The sequence below is a fragment of the Anomaloglossus baeobatrachus genome, chromosome 6 (assembly GCF_048569485.1).
Source record: "Anomaloglossus baeobatrachus isolate aAnoBae1 chromosome 6, aAnoBae1.hap1, whole genome shotgun sequence".
Lineage (NCBI taxonomy): Eukaryota > Metazoa > Chordata > Amphibia > Anura > Aromobatidae > Anomaloglossus > Anomaloglossus baeobatrachus.
Window position 1 is genome coordinate 247,810,781 of NC_134358.1, and position 17,810 is coordinate 247,828,590.

The following is a 17,810-nucleotide window of genomic DNA, read 5'->3' on the forward strand; positions in this document are numbered from 1 at the left end:
CTGCAGCCTTCCACAGGTAGTGATCTCCAGTTCCCTGTGTAATTCCAAACCCTGTAGAGGGGTTAAAGGGTTTCAGGGTTCTGGGGGTCCTGCTTGGTGAGTGGCTTCCCTCCAGCCTCCCCTTAACAGCCCATCTGAGTCTGTGGATCCAGGTAGGCGTTACACCTTTTTAAGCTTTTCAAGGTAGGCGAGAGTCTGATATATTGTGACAGAGCATTCCAGAGTATGGGGAATGCACAGGAAAAATGTTTGATGCGATTGTGAGAAGAGAAGATGTGACAGGAGTAGTGATGGGCGAACCCGAACTGTAAAGTTTGTGGTTCATACCGAACACATAGTGTTCGTGCACACGATCCCGAACACGAGCTTTCCTGGGAAGCTCGTGTTCCAGTTCGGGTCCAGGGGCTGTAAAAAAAAAAGCATATTATTAAAAAACATTATGATTATACTTACAGGTCTCGCGACGCGTCCTGCAGACTCTGTCTCCTGGCCATTTCTGCTTCCGCGTCTGATCATTGCTGTGCTCCCGGGTAATCACCATTGACTAAAGGACCTTCCATGACATCATAGCCATGTGACCACTCTGGTGTGAATGTTGTACAGACATTGGATTACAGACTGGTCACATGGCTGTGACATCATGGAAGGTCTTGTTAACTTCCGGGGGTATTCTTTGCACTGCTCGTCACTCGGCGGTCTTCGACTGTTTTCAGCTGTGTTTGCAGTGACGTCAGGGTTCACCTGAGTCCATGGCTCATGGACTCGATTGAACTTTGGCTGTCACTGTGCGAGTCTCACATTGCATCACCCAGCACGGCGCACACTCTCCCAACAGCAGCGGGTCGGCTGCATGTTTTTCCATGCAGCTGAGGCGCTCTTGTCAGGAGAGTGCCAGGCCATGTGGGGTGATGCAATTCGAGACTCGCACAAGTCATACACAAGTGGAATCATACCTTCAGTGTCAGCCTGCTTCTCTCTCTGTAGAGATGCTTGTCCTTACAGAGCGATGAAGCAGAGCTGACATTGCTCTACCTGTGGACTACGTTGGATTAAGAATTTTTTTATAATAAAGATAGAGTCTCTGAAATGTTTTTTTTGCTTTATTTCAAATAAAAAAAAAATACTGTGTTGTGTTTTTTTTTTACTGTTTACTAGAAATTCATGGTGGCCATATTTAATTTGGCATGACACTATGAATTTCGGGCTTAGTACCAGCTGAGAATACAAAGCTGGTATTAACCCTTTTATTACCCAGTGTGCCACTGCCATCAGGGCTGCTGGACGGGTCGGGTAAAGTGCCTGTAAATAGCACCAAGAAACAATGCGCCATTTCCAGGGGCGGCTGTGGGCTACGGTTTTTAGCGTGGGAGGCCCAGAACGCTTGGCCCTTACCTTGATGACAATCCAGCCTCCAGCTGCCTGGCTTTACCTGACTGGCTATCAAAATACGGTGGGAGGTCACACATTTTTTTTGTGTTATTTTTTTAAATAATAAAAAAAAATAAATAATGGAATTCCTGTATTTTGATTGCCATCCAAGGTAAAGCCAGGCATATGGGGTTGCAGCCCATAGTCGTCTGCTTTATCTGTGCTGTGAATCAAAAATACTTCTGAGTGCTCCATCATTTTTTTTAAATTATTTATTTATTTTTACAATACTATATGTGTGAAGGACCCAAAAGCCAATCACAGATGCTGTCATACAGAATGGGTGTCTTTGACTGACTGTTGGAGTAACCTGGAATCTGCCCATATATTCTAAATGCTAGAATATATGGGCTGATTTCAGCTTACGCCAGCATCAGATGCCTACTCTGTGACAGCGTCAGTGATTTGTCTGTTATTTTAACAGCAAAAAAAAAAAAACAACACAGAGAAAAAATATTTTATTAGAAATAAAACAGAAGACATTTAGGACTCCATCTTTATTGCTCAAAAAAAACCCCCAAAGTAGTCCAAAGGCGGGCGAGCATCTTCAGCTCTGCTATATCTGATTTACATGAGAAAAGGAAAAAAATCTCTCACCCAAGTAGTGAAAATTGCTATAACCTTGTGGGTTATAGGGCCTTCTATGACGTCATAGCCATATGACCAGTCTGTAACCCAATGTTTGCGTGACGGATTGTTTGGTTGGTGGGCATAGCGATGTTTCCTCTCTTCCACTATACTCATGAAAGGGGGGCTTTGCCTGCACTTCCCCATCTGGGGGTCTTACCTCCAGACCCCCACTTCTATTATAATCAACTCCATGCCCATATGGACTTAAAAGAATAGTGTATCTTCCTGATATCAGAAATGTCAGCGGAGGCCCCGCCCCTTCTGGTCACATGTGCATGACTCAGCAGAGGTCCCTCTGGCCACTGGGATTTAGACGTTACCATGATCGGACCCAGAAGCAGAAGCGGCCAGGAGACAGAGTCTGCAGGACACGTCGCGGGACCTGTAAGTATAATGACAATGTTTATTATTAACTATAATCTTTATTTTACAGACCCCCCTCGCCACATCCCATAACTGTAAAGTCCAAGTTAGGTGTTCGGATGCAAGTTCGTGTTATCTCAGACCTGAACTTGAACTTTACAAAACGTTCGGGCGAGGCTCCCGAACACGAACATCGGGAGGTTCGCCGATCACTATTCAGATCATTTATAGCAGGAGTCTAACTGCTCAGACGTGGAGGATTGTAGTCCAAATAGTGGCATTTCAAGTTAAGGGTACTTTACATGCTGCGATATCGGTACTGATATCGCTAGCAAGTGTACCCGCCCCCGTCGGTTGTGCGTCACAGACAAATCGCTGTCTATGGCGCACAACATCGCTAACACACGTTACACAGACTTAACTTCCCTGCGGTTCGTGCGGCGTCAAAGCGACGTCACACGGCAGCCGTCCAATAAAATGAGTGGCCGGAACATGCCACCCACCTCCTTCCTTCCGCATTGCCGGTGGACGCAGGTAAGGAGATGTTTGTCATTCCTGCGGTGTCACACCTAGCAATGTGTGCTGCTGCAGGAACGATGAACAACATCGTACCTGCAGCAGCAACGATATTAAGGAAATGAACGACGTATCAACGAGCAACGATTTTTCAAGTTTTTGCGCTCATTGATCGTTGCTCATTGGTGTCACACGCTGCGATGACGCTAACGGCGCCGGATGTGCGTCACTAACGACATGACCCTGACGATACAGCCTTAGCGATGTCGCAGCGTGTAAAGCACCCTTTAGAGTTTTAGTCTAGCTTCCCAGACAGGGATGTTTTTAACCTAGATAGTGGCATTTCAAGTTAGGTTCCGGTTTTACAGAGATATACCTTGCCATGGTGACCAGGCTTTCATGCATTGGCCAATACATGAAATATCTCTTTGTTTATATATTCCTATAGGACAAATGCAATACCAGAGTTCCCTTATACATTGTTGGCTTTTTAGTGTGCAGCAATGTGCAGGGCTTGTCAATAAGAAATTATTAGATGCAGTTAGTGCTGCACAAAGGGTTCACAGTAGATACTGAAAGCAAACGTTCACATACAGTGCTGGCCAAAAGTATTGGCACCCCTGCAATTCTGTCAGATAATACTCAGTTTTTTCTTGAAAATGATTGCAATCACAAATTCTTTGGTATTATTAACTTCATTTATTTTGCTTGCAATTAAAAAACACAAGAGAGAATGAAACAAAAATCAAATCAGTGATCATTTCACACAAAACTCCAAAAATGGGCCAGACAAAAGTATTGGCACCCTAAGCCTAATACTTGGTTGCACAACCTTTAGCCAAAATAACTGCAAACAACCGCTTCCGGTAACCATCAATGAGTTTCTTAGAATGCTCTCCTGGAATTTTAGACCATTCTTCTTTGGCAAACTGCTCCAGGTCCCTGAGATTTGAAGGGTGCCTTCTCCAAACTGCCATTTTGAGATCTCTCCACAGGTGTTCTATGGGATTCAGGTCTGGACTCATTGCTGGCCACTTTAGTAGTCTCCAGAGCTTTCTATCAAACCATTTTCTAGTGCTTTTTGAAGTGTGTTTTGGGTCATTGTCCTGCTGGAAGACCCATGACCTCTGAGGGAGACCCAGCTTTCTCACACTGGGCCCTACATTATGCTGCAAAATTTGTTGGTAGTCTTCAGACTTCATAATGCCATGCACACGGTCAAGCAGTCCAGTGCCAAAGGCAGCAAAGCTACCCAAAAACATCAGGGAACCTCCGCCATGTTTGACTGTAGGGACCGTATTCTTTTTTTGAATGCCTCTTTTTTTCTGTAAACTCTATGTTGATGGATTTTCCCTAAAAGCTCTACTTTTGTCTTATCTCACCAGAGAACATTCTTTCAAAACGTTTTAGGCTTTCTCAGGTACGTTTTGGCAAACTCCAGCCTGGCTTTTTTATGTCTCAGGGTAAGAAGTGAGGTCTTCCTATGTATCCTACCATTCAGTCCCTTTTTCATTCAGAAGCCGACGGATAGTACGGGTTGACACTGTTGTACCCTCGGACTGCAGGGCAGCTTGAACTTGTTTGGATGGTCGAGGTTCTTTATCCACCATCCGCACAATCTTTCGTTCAAATCTCTCGTCAATTTTTCTTTTCCTTCCACAGTTAGGGAGGTTAGCCACAGTGCCACGGGCTTTAAACTTCTTGATCACACTGCGCACCGTAGACACAGGAACTTTCAGGTCTTTGGAGATGGACTTGTAGCCTTGAGTTTGCTCATACTTCCTCACAATTTGGATTCTCAAGTCTTTAGACAGTTCTTTGGTCTTTCTTTTCTCCATGCTCAACGAGGTAAACACAAGGACACAGGACACAGGTTGAGTCAACTTTAATCCATGTCAACTGGCTGCAAGTGTGATTTAGTTATTGCCAACACCTGTTAGGTGCCACAGGTAAGTTACAGGTGCTGTTAATTACACAAATTAGAGAAGCATCACATGATTTTTCAAACAGTGCCAATACTTTTGTCCACCCCCTTTTTATGTTTGGTGTGGAATTATATCCAATTTGGCTTTATGACAATTTTTTTTATTTTTTTTCATTGAAGACAAATTAAATGAAGATAATAATACCAAAGAATTTGTGATTGCAATCATTTTCAAGAAGAAACTGAGTATTATCTGACAGAATTGCAGGGGTGCCAATACTTTTGGCCAGCACTGTACTTTTGCCATTCACAAACATGTCATAATGTATAATTTTCCTCCATAAAAAAATTATAAAATCTAAAACTTTTTACTGGTTTTGAGTTTATTGACTTTTACAACTTGTGTGAAAACCTGATATAGTTTTAGTTCAAATTTATGCAGAAATATGGAGAATTCTGAAGGGTTCACAAATTTCCAAGCAAAATTGTAAATATGCAATAATTCATAAGACCCGTGCTTAATGATTCTTAATATAAGGATATGAAAAATTCATTCAAATTGTTACTAAAGAAAAGGATGAGGGTTTGGTGGAATTCAACTGCTTTGGAAACTATTTAGCTAAAGGGTAAATTCCTAGAGGTTTAAGTGTGAAGGTACTTCAATCTTTTGCGGTAGAAGATGATTTTTTTTCATACAAGATGGGAGGAAGTTGAAAATTTATGCTTAATTGAACTTTGATTGGTTTAAACAAAAGTTTGGATGACCTAGAAACAGAGATTAATATCATTCAGAACAAGCTCACTACAGAAATTTCTTAGAATTGCATGGAATTATTTAAAATAGATGTTGAGATGTTCAGTCCCAGATATGGGATTAAGCAATACAAGATCTCGAAACTATAAAATTCCAATGTGACCTACAGGATTTTAAAACTTAAAAGATGTGTAGATTGCATCAAAGTCAACATAAGGAACTGATAATATAGAATCTCCTCTGTATCTCCTATGTATCTTCCCTTTCCTCCTGCGAAAATAAGTTGTGAAGCCTGAAAGTCAAAAATTCAAAATATTGTCACTCTTTTGCTCAACAGTATAATTCAGTTTAGACTATTGTACATCTTTCTTTAACCACTTAACGACATATGACGTAGAGGGCAAGCCAAGCCCGAATCTTTTCTGGCAGATGATAGCTGTGATAATCATCTGCCTCCAACAGCTGTGGCTCTTAACTTGTTAAATGCTGCTGCAAATCTATCACAGCGGCATTTAGAGCACGTTGGAGTGCACTGTTCTAACCATTCATCTATGCGCTCAACATGCGATAGCAGCACGCTGATGTTTTGACCTAACAACTAGGGCTCTGCTGAAGACCACTGTGGCTGTCATCATGGTACTCCTGTGAAAGCCAGTCCATGGCTGGTATTCATAGAAGCATGTAATTTTCACTGTAAACAGCAGTCCTGTAGTATTGTTGTATATAGCATAAGTGATCCAAATATTGCATGTTTAACCCCATTACAACAGACTTACAGAAATAAACAGCGACAGAGAAGGGTACTTATTCTGATCTGCTGTTTATAAACGACGGCAAGAAAAAAGTTAATTGCGCCCCCCAGCATTGGAAAATCTCGGGGGTAGCTGAGACCCTGGAGATCATGATTGGGGCCATTTTTCCGGTCCCCAGTTATGTTACCACCGCCATACACTGGATAAAGATGGTCACGTTACAGTAAATTACAGTGCCAGTAAAAAAGGATTTATCTCCCACCTGTCATGATGAAACATGTCAGATGGGAGATAAATCTCCTCCCCTGCTCCCCCAGTGTGGCCAAAGTGCCCCCCAGCTTTGGTTCCCCTTTCTTCCCGTTTTCTATGATTTAAAATGGTGGCGCGCACGATAAATTCATCCTCCTCCTCTGGTTTCTGTTGCATGTGACATGTCAGATGGGAAAGAAAAGTCTTCCCCAAGTTCAACCAAGTCACCCTCTGTCACCCACCGTCACCCATTGTCACCCACTGATCTCCCCATTACTTCTTGCAACAAAGATCTCCGCGATACCTCCTCCATCTTCTCAATAGATGCTGGCCGCATGCGCAGAGAGTGGCTGTCAGCTGGCTACTTGCTAGTAGTGACACTGAGATAACTGCAGCTCACACTGCCATGATGTGGACCCGAGGAGAGTGGCTGCAGTATTCTCAGGTTACTGCACCCACACTCCTCAATGGAGAGTCTGCACTTCCAGAAACTGGGGGATACGTTCCATGAGTGTATCCCCCATTTTCTAGAATGAGGTTACTGCAGGTCACTCTGCTTTTGGTTGGACCAATGAGTGTGAGTGCAGTATTGTCAGGTCAATACATCCACACTTCTCATATAGAGGGTCTGCGTTTCCAGAAATTGGGGGATATGTTCACTAAGTGTGCCCCCTACTTATATTCTGAAAAGTTGGGAGTCATCGTGGGATCTCCGAAATGGATTATTACGGACTGGATTTCTTTTTCAGTAAGTTGGTGAAAGTGGGAATGTGCTGGGGAGCATTTTTTCAAATCAAAATTTTTTTGCCTTTATTTTTTTATTACTGACAGTAATGTCCGGTATCTGATAGATGAGTGAAATTATTAACCGCTAGCTTGATGCCAGGGGACATTACAGCTAGTATCACCCCATATATTACCCCGTTTGCTACCGCACCAAGGCAACGGGATGAGTCGGGGAGAAACGCCAGGATTGACGCAACTAATGGATGTGCCACCTCTGGGGTGGCTGCGGCCAGCTATTTTTAGGCTGTGAAGGGCCAAATAACAATGGCTTTTCCCACCCTGAGAATACCAGACCACAGCTGTCCACTTTTCCTTGGCCGGTAATTCAATTTGGGGGGACCTCATGGTTTTTATTTTAATTATTTATAAATAAATAAAAAAACAGGCTGGGGTGTCCTCCATTTTAGATCACCAGCCAAGGTAAAGCTGCCAGCTGTGGTCTGCAGGCTGCAGTTATCTGCTTTACCTTAGCTAACTGTCAAAAAAGGGGGGGAATTCACATCTTTTTTTCAAATTATTATTTTTTTTTTGGGGCTAAATACAAGACTAAGTATCTTTTAGTGCCACATGAAAGTTACTAAAAGGTTTCTGCTTAGAATATGTAGGGGGGGACATTATATTTGTGTTTCACATCGATCCATCCTAGCTTTTTAGGCTATGTGCCCATGATTAGGGTTCGCAGAGTTTTGGATGCAGAGTGTTTTCGCTGCAGCCATAACACTGCGTTGTGCAGTATAACTGCAGTGTAAGGATTTTTAGACCTCTCCTGTCACTGTGCTTCTTTTCTCCGCAGCATAAACTGACCTGTGGTGCACCTTCCTGAGCCTTAGCATGTCAATTTATGCTGCGGAGATGAGTGTTTTCCACAGGGAGAATAGAGCTAAAGTTTGCAGCAGCCTGAACCTGGATCGTGGGCACGGGCACCTGTGTTCTCCCGTGGATAACACTTGCATCTCCGCAGGAGGGCTGACACTGTGTAGTAGACGCAGTGTCGCCTGATCATGGGCACATAACCTAAAAGTGAGAAATTTGGTGCTACAGCAACATTTTTGTGAAGTACCTATGGATTCAAAAGGCTCACTATACCGCTGAATAAAATTCTTGAGGGGTCTAGTTTACAAAATGGGGTCATTTGTGGGGTGTTTTGCTGTTTAGGTACTGTGTCGCCCAGGGATATGGGGTACTCAGAACTGGGCCAATGGGGTTGCTTCTAGAGGTATCACGGTGGCGTGACCCGGTCTGTGATCCCAGGCTCCAAAACAAAGAAAAAGGCGAATATGTACAGGGGAGATTGTCTGTGACGCCACCCGTGGGTTGCGGTGATGAGATGGTGGCACCGCCGCTGCCTCTGGGGACCGTGCCCGGGACTGATGGTGTGGGGCAGCAAGGTGGGATCCCCTCCACGGGTAGGGGAGTTGTAGTCCCGGGGCCCAGTGGGAGTTGTGGTGGTGGCAGGGATTGCAGGGAGCAGGAAACTCACAGTTCGGTTGTCCTGGTGTTGAATGAGGCTGTTTTCATGTGTAGGGTCAGGAAGCACAGAGTCCAGTACTTAACCAGAAATTGCCGGTGTCCGTAGGCCTTTGGTACGGTGTTCGGATCCCACACACGGTACACAAAGCAGGGCCCTCTCTCCTCTGCACTCCAGCTAAGAGTCACCTTCTCTGTTTCGGACGGGGGAAGTCCTCTCTTTGCACAAGTCCGGGGTCCCGTGCACACTACCGGCGGGCCACTACCCTGCCCCGGTCCACTACAGGTGCCCCTGAGCCTATTCTCTACTTCAGCTCCAAGACTCGGCTTTCTCCTTTCTCCACTTCCCCAGCAGCACAAGCGCCACAACCCCTGACTGCTCTCCTCTCCTTCTCCTTCCACTGACTGACTCAACTCCTCCCCTCCTGCTCCTTTCGTTACACTGGGGGGAGGGGCGGCTGCTTCACTGTACCAGTGTGGGATCAGGTGGTACCAAGGAGGTTTAACTCTTTATGTGACTACCTGGCTGGCCAGGGCGTCACAGTACCCTACATGCGATATGGTGCCTGCAATTTATTTCAACTTTTCCAAAATTGAAATGCCCGGGCCCTACCATTTGCCTAAACAGTTGATTTACACCACATATGGTGAGCACATAGAACATATATATATATATATATATATATTCATAAGAGTTGAACCCACAACCCTTTTGGGCGGGTTGTTGTACAGAATTATGTCTGGTTTTAAATGGTTTTATGGTATGTCTTTGTGTATTCTATGGATTCAATAAAATTTTGTATATATTTCTACTTCATTAATACTGGTGTGCACATCTATCTGTGAGCTTTTTCGTCCTTCTTCCTTGATTATCATAATTTCACACATAATGCTGCACTCAGGTTAAATTAAATTAATTGGTTGGCTGTGCACCCTTCATATATATTTACTGTTGTATATCGCATGGTAAACTTTGATGGCATCATTCAAAACTACAGCTCCTCCTATAAAAAACAAACCCTCACTCAGCTATGTCGATAGACAAATAAAAAAAACCCATGGCTTTTGCAAAAAGAGGTATTATTTACTTACACTGTAACATATTTATTTTAGTTTTTTCTTTAGTTTACATACTTTAATTCTCCGGGATTGTTGCCCAATTTGTTTGTGTTTACTACCTTCTAACTTAGCAAAGATCAATGGATCAATTGACTGAGTCGAATTTTCTCATATTCGCAGTTTCCTGTAGATTTGAACATTTTGAGATTTGATTCGCAGTTTATAAAAAAAGAACTTGCCCAGCACCATTTCCTGCACTGATGATGCATCAGAGATCCTTTTTTGATTGTTGTGTGTCACTACAGCTATGATATCTTACAGATTATCATACCTTAAACAGTGGTGGGCAGTACCTTGGCCATCACAGATCAGTGGGTCCCAGCGGAGCACAGTGTGTACGACAGAATTGTTTACCATCTCCAGAGTCCCTGAGTACGTCTTGCTCTCTTCTGTTCTTCTGTAGAGTGTAAGCCTTTATGTGGTAGCAGGGTCTTCTCTCTATCTTTCTCTCCTATAGAGAGTAAACTCTTATAGTCAGTAAACTCTTTAAGTCAGAGGAGTCCTCGCTCTTTCTTCTGAATATCTTAAGGTCAGCAGGGTCCTTTTTCTCTCTTTCTCCTGTACAGTGTAAGATCTTGTGGTCAGCAGGGTCTCCTCTCTCTCTTCCCCGTAAAGTGTAAGCTATTATGGTAGTAGGGTCCTCTCTCTATCTCTCTCTCCTATAGATAGTAAGTTCTTATAGTCAGAAGGGTACTCTCTTTTCTACTGAAGATTGTAAGATCTTACGATCAGCAGAGCCTTCTCTCTCTCCTATAGAGGGTAAGCTATTATGGGAACAGGGTCCTCTCTATATCTCTCTCTCCTATAGAGAATAAGCTCTTATAGTCAGCAGAGGCCTCTCTCTCTCTCTTTCTTCTGAAGCATGTAAGATCTTATGGCCAACAGGGTCCTCTCTCATTCTCTCTCCTGTAGAATGTAAGCTCTTATAGTCAGCGGGGTCCTCTGTCTTCCTCTAGCCTTTAAAGGAAACCAACCAGCAGGATTTTCATATATAAAGTGAAGCCAGTGCTATACTGGTGCTAGGATGCTGAATGTAAGCATAGCTTTTGCTCTGAGATTGGATGTTTTATTTCAGAAATATGTGCAAGTAAAATTCCAGCAATGCACTGCTATTTGATTGAAAGTTGCAACAGGAAGGGAATATGTGGGTCAGGTCTTGCTATCTATTCCCTCCTCTGTCTGTCTGCCTGTGATGGAATTAATATCTATGATGGTGACAGTGGGAGGAAGGCTAGCCAGGCAGACGGGGGGGGGATAGATAGCAAAACCTGACCCAATATTCCCTTCCTGTTGCATCTGTCAATCAAATAGCAGTGCATTGCTGGAACTTTATTTGCACATATTTCTGAAATAAAACATCCAATCATTTGGTGCGACCGCCAATTACAGCCATACTAATACTCTGCATGGCTGTGATGGCTGCCAAAGTACCCACAGCTTGTTGATTGTCTGCGCTGCAGCTTTTCAACAAACTTTATTCAGCATTAAACTCCAGACTCAACCATGTGATTGGATTTAAGCACCCAACAATAGGAGTCTGGCACTATCCCTGAACTTTACAATTGGGGTTCGCCCATCCCTAGTTTTTGTAACATTCAGTTAATACTCTGGGTTGATAGGATTATGACAATATCAAATTTATATATTTTTTATTTTAAAGTGTTTTTGTGTTGCTGTATCTCAAAACTCACAACATTTTTTATTTTTCAATTGGAGACCTGCTTGAAAGTTTATAATTGGTTTGTATGGTGCTATTGTAGTAATGCAGTCGGTGTCAGGAGAGGAAGTCTGCAGCTTCCTCACAATTGACATGAGCATTTACAGCTGCCTGGGCAGCAGCGAGTAGGTGAAGTTTTGATACACACAGGTTAAAATGGTTACATTTGTTCTACTTTATCTGTCTGCTAGTCAGCGAGGATGAAGCATTCCTCCGCACAAGTCCTGAAGGCTCAAGAGAAAGCCGAATAGGAAATCAATGAAATTTCTCTGTTCAATTAGGTTCATTGTGATGCAGCACCACCTATGCACATTACAAGACCTGCAAAAGATCAGCGCACAAATTGCTATCCTTCATTAGCACCAGCATTTCTACGGACACGTGAGAGTCTGAGGTTTGCAACACATCAACATGGATAAGTATAGGTGATCATTAGTGACACGGTCTAATTATGAAGGCCAGTAGATAAGGAATGAGATCACATTCATTTTACATTATACACAATACCCAAGGTATTTGGTCAAAATTATTCTGTATAGACATTTTCACAATTTTTGATAACACATAAAATCTTTGGTCTAACATATAAAAATCAAATGCCAACAAGCTCGATTATGGGTGCCTTCATATTTTTCATCAAAATGCATTGTTTTGTAAAAAAAAAACAAACAGAAAAAACACATAATTATGTTTGAGGCTAAAAGTCAGACCCACACAGAGCTAGAGACACACATCACATCCTAACTATAAAAATACAAGATGTTCAAAGTTCACACACGTCATGCATATCAATACCTACACACATCATTACAGAGGCACTAGGACTGAAAATGTAAATATTTGACTCACAATATCAAGTAATGTCCTAGTAGTCATTGGATGTGAATTTTTTCCTCTTTTCACTCTTTGGTAGGAAAAACAACCCCATGGTGACAGTCAGGGAATACACCTCTGTACTCATTGGTATGGGGGTGATTACATAAGGATTAGCTCCTGTATCCACTCTAGGGATGCCAAAACGCTGTCCATAGTAAGATTTGACAGCAATAGGATGTGGTCTTCTTTATGTGAATTCTCCACGTCCTATCTTACACAGATACAGAACCAGAGAGTTTAATTTCATATGCTACTCCTCGACATCAAAGAAGCACTGCCTCCTGAATATTGAACCAAGTGTTGATCCTGGTTTAATTTCAAAAATCAAAGAAAAAAATATTTATATAGAGGAAAAGGAAAAAAGTCTTTCTTTTTATTGATGTTTATTGTGTGCTCAAAGGCATAAAATGAATAAACATGTCAAATCATCCAACATTTGGCTGATATTCATCAGCCTTTTTCAAGGATAACATGTTGGGTGGAATGATGTGAAGATGGAAGTCACCAGTAGATGAGGGTATAGTTGAGGTCAGTGCGTGCCTTGCAGAGAGCTTATGAAGAAGAAATATGATGGTAGGTGAAGGTATGCCCATATAGAGGCTTTTTAAGGTTAGATAGGAAATCAGGTTCCTCCTGTGCAGTAATGGGTTTACTAGGGTTAGTGATATACCTCCACAGGACAAGCTTGGTATGTTGATAATAACTGTGGCCGTAATACATAATAAATGAAAAGAGGCACCTGGAACGGTTGTCCTACGATTAGGTCAGGAACGTGAACGTCGCTGCCTATGGAGGCAAGTAAACAGGAGGAAAGATGATATGAACCTGTAGCGCCCCTGAAGCCATCAGTGAGCTACAAGGTACTGCATCCCCACCAAGATGCAGGGCCTACCCCCAAGGACCCAGAAGACCAGTGCCGGTAACAACGAATAGTATGATTTATTCTACACAAATAATCCGGAACCAAATATTTCACTATTCGCCCCATTACTAGAGACAAAAATTTTATTGGGACTGGGCAAAATTATTTTAAAATCCATAACAATAACCTGTCAGTACTAGTTTTTACTTATTAAAGTAGTTTTTCAGCTGTATAGCTCATAAAACAAGTTGAAAAATAATGCCTTTGTTCTAGTAATCTGATCTACCATTACTAAGAAATCGAGAATAGAAGGCACATGAAAATTAGTCTGGAAATGCCTCGGGGGGAGGGGGTGTCGATGCACAGGGGGTATATGAAAAAGTCTCTATTGCACTTCCAGGCTAATTTGCATGTGCCTTCAAAGCTTGATTTCTCAGTGATGGCAAATTGGATAACTAAAAGAAATGTACAGTGTTGTCCTATGACCTACACATCCATACTATTAGTTTAATTAGTAAAATTGTCCTAATGGGCTCCCTTTAGGAATCATTTTTTAAGTTTTTTTAATCTTTAGTATGATAGAAGTATTATAACCAGATCCCAAGATACTAGGGTTCATCCTCATAGCAAATCACAGGCATGATACCTTTATTCAGGTCACTGTTTTGCTATGAGCAGTAAAGCAGAACGTCCGCATTCTCTACTGCACACCTTTCTATATATACATCCTATATATACTTATAGCTGCATCAGAATGAAGCGCCATTGTTTTATATCCTTACAAATACAACCACTAGTACAACATTACATCCAGATTATATTTGGCACCACATTACTGAAATGTCATTGATCTTGATACAATATGTTTTTATGATGCATTGCCAGTTCTTGAGAATTAAAAGGGTGGTTCACTCATATTTTTTATTTTCTAGATCGATATTATGTTGAGAAACAATGTTTCTCTCAAATACCTTATGTTGGCAATAGTGCCTGTGAGAGCGCTATTGCGGACCACTCTTCTCCATGCCTGACCCCCGGGCTCTGTGGCCTCGGGGATCCGGTGATGTCACGTCAAGTTCCGGATCACATCACATCACTGCAGCCGGCCCCAGTCTTCCTGACTCACTGGGCTGTGGGCAGAGTTTCATCGCTCAGCACAGCCCAGCGTGTTTCCTGCTTACGGCGTTTTGTTGTGAGGGAGGAGGGAGCTGATGGGCTGTGACGAGCTGGGAAACAGTGTGGCCGGCCGCAGTGATGTCAGGTTAACAGGAACTTGACATGACATTACTGGATCCCCAAGGTCACGGAGCCCGGTGGTTAGGCATAGGGATCAGCGGTCCACAATAACACCTCTCACAGGCACTATTGCCAACATAAGGTATTTGAGAGAAACATTGTTTCTCAATATAATATCGATCTAGTAAATAAAAAATATGGGTGAACCACCCCTTTAATAATAAGTTTTGCGCCAGAGTTTATACCGTATATTTGTGTAAATATAATCTATGTAACCCTCTGCACATAAATTATGAGTCATCGTCCACATTATACAACCTCAAATTTATTTTGGCCTGTATTTTTTTTATTTATCTGGAATTCTTTGATAGAAGATTTGTTACCATTGACATGATTGTTTTAGAAAATTCTGTTTTTCATGACATCAAATTTCTGGATAATGCATTCTTTATGGTTCCACATTGTGCTGTAACTCTGTAATTCCTCCTACAAATTTTTAAGTAAATTAACAGCTAGGTCTATCCTCCCAGATTATGGCCTTGTCATCACTGATTGGACAATATCAAAGTATATCAGGACATTACCACCCCTGAGGAGTAACACCTAGTTGTCAATTTGTGTTTCAACCCCTAGAAGAGGAAAGTGAAACGTATCAGCTCATTGTGTGGATTTGTCAATTCACAACTGGACTTTTCCTACAGATAGTTTCCCACAGACTTATTTTCTGCAGTAGGCTACCTAAAATGTCCGGACATTGTGAGCTTTGAATTCTTGATAACCACAGCTATTTTGATAGTACTACTTGCAAGTGGCTTTTTTACTGAAGTTCACTTCAATCTTCAAAGCTTTAATGACTTAAGTCACCTTGACACGTGTCATGGATTCTTTCACATAACAGCTCCATGACATTCAGGTGTGTCATATATATTCCATGGGCATAGAAGATCAATAGCATGAGTCCTGGGCTGATTGACAGGCAGGCTCCGGCTGTAATAGCCAGGGTCAGAGAATACTCCTTATTTCTACAATCTTTTTTTTTCTTTTTTGCAGAAGCACTAAATGTAAAAATTGTATTCGACCAGTAGAATAAAGTTGACGTGTCTATATATACACTACTCACAAAACGTTAGGGATATTTGGCTTTCGGGTAAAATTTCTGGATGATCCTAAAATGTACTGTAAACTATTCAGGTGAACTTAATGTGACCTTCTCTACACTTCTGAATGGACATGTCCAACTGTTCAATGTTTCAGTACTTTTTGCATAACTCGCTGTTCTCTAACAAGGAGCTTAAAGGGAACCTGTCAGCAGAAATTCCGCCCAAAACCTAAAAGATTCCCCCTCTCACACTGTGCTCAGGGTAGTGCTAGACTGTATGGGCTGCTTCCAGGGATGATGTCCCTTTTGTCACGTGATAGTATTTTGAACACGCCCCTATCACATGACAAAAGGGACGTCATCCCAGGAAGCAGCCCATACAGTCTGACCGCTGGTGAGGTTTGCGCGCTCACGAGATTATGGGCGGGTACTTGCTGATAACAATCACAGCCCCGCCCATAATCACTTGCCTGCGCACACGTCACCAGTGGTCACACTGCTCAGTCCCGTGAGACTGGCACTGGGCATGCGCGGGGATGGCTGGAGCAGTGGGCGGTGCATCAGCTATGGAAAGGAGCGATGGGGGCGGCATACAGGACCAGAAGGCAGAATAACGGATGCCAGAAAGCCCGCCCCCGTGTCACATTTACAGTATCTGAATACAAAAAGGTACCACTTTATAAAGTCTTTATTTTGGTCTCACATGGGGCACAATAATAACAGGGACCTTTCTAGAATGCAGCCCAGGAGCTGCAGAGGGGGAATCTTTTAGGTTTTGGGCGAAATTTCTGCTGACAGGTTCCCTTTAATGGTAAAATTCACAACAGGTGTTTGATCCATGAATTGTCCAATAAAATTCAGAGTTCCATTAGAATTGGTATTTAAACAGCCCTCATCATGGTGTTCACATTTTGAAATGATGAGACCACGAAGACATATAACAATTGATCGACAGTACCTTGCTATTGCGAGACTTCAAGGAGGATATTCTCAGATGGAAGTGACTACTGAGCTTAGCATGTCACAGAGTGTCATCAGCAGGTTGCAGCAGAGATACAGAGAGACTGGAAGAGTCACAAAAAGATATAGAAATGAACGTCCTTTAGCCACATCCAACACTGATTACCACTTCATTATGAACAAACCCTTCAGAACCAGATGATGAATGCCACACAACTCCAGGCACATTTAAGAATGGTGAGAGTCACCCAAGTGTCACGTCAGACCATTCAAAACCAAATAAGATAAGGATGAATACCAGGCACTGCTTACCACGTGTAACGCCGATGTATTATCACTGAGGAAAAGTCCGTCTTTACTTGAAAGGAATCACTTGTAATCCACTGCTTCCCACTCACATTTGATTAACCGCTAGGAGGATTGCAAAGATCCAGGGTGCTCTCACCATAGGATAAGATCCAAACGTTCGTCAATGAATAGAGCTGTCAGCACTCACTTGATCCAATGTTGCTTTATTGCAGAAGTGAAGGCCTAAAGGGAACCTGTCACCAGGACTTTACCTTATAAGCTGTAGAAAGCACCAATGAGCCCTTATATACAGCATTCTAGAATACTAGATATAAGTGCCCAGGCCGCTCTGTATAACCTAAAAAAGACCTTGATTATATTCACCTAAGGGGCGGTCGGGTCCAATGGTCGTCGCTGGTCTCGGGTCCGGCATCTCCTCTATCCTGTGCAACCCTCAAGTGTCCCACTCCCCCGCCAACCCCGCGGCTGCTCGCATTGCAATGTGCCCGCATATGCCCGCACTGCAATGTCAGCATATGCCCGCACTGCAATGGGATCATGAGCGTTGCCATCAAGAGGTTAGTAAATTTCATTACCTGCGGTGATGAATTCCTGCACTCCTGATGTTAGCGCTTGTCACTGACAGTCGCGTTCTCACATCACCTTTCGCGGATGGCCTGAGACTGTGGCTAGCGGTGACGTGATGGGCCGCTCGCGAGAGGTGATCTGAGAACACAGCGGGCATAGAAGTCAGTGACCAGCACTGATGTCAAGAGTGCAGTGG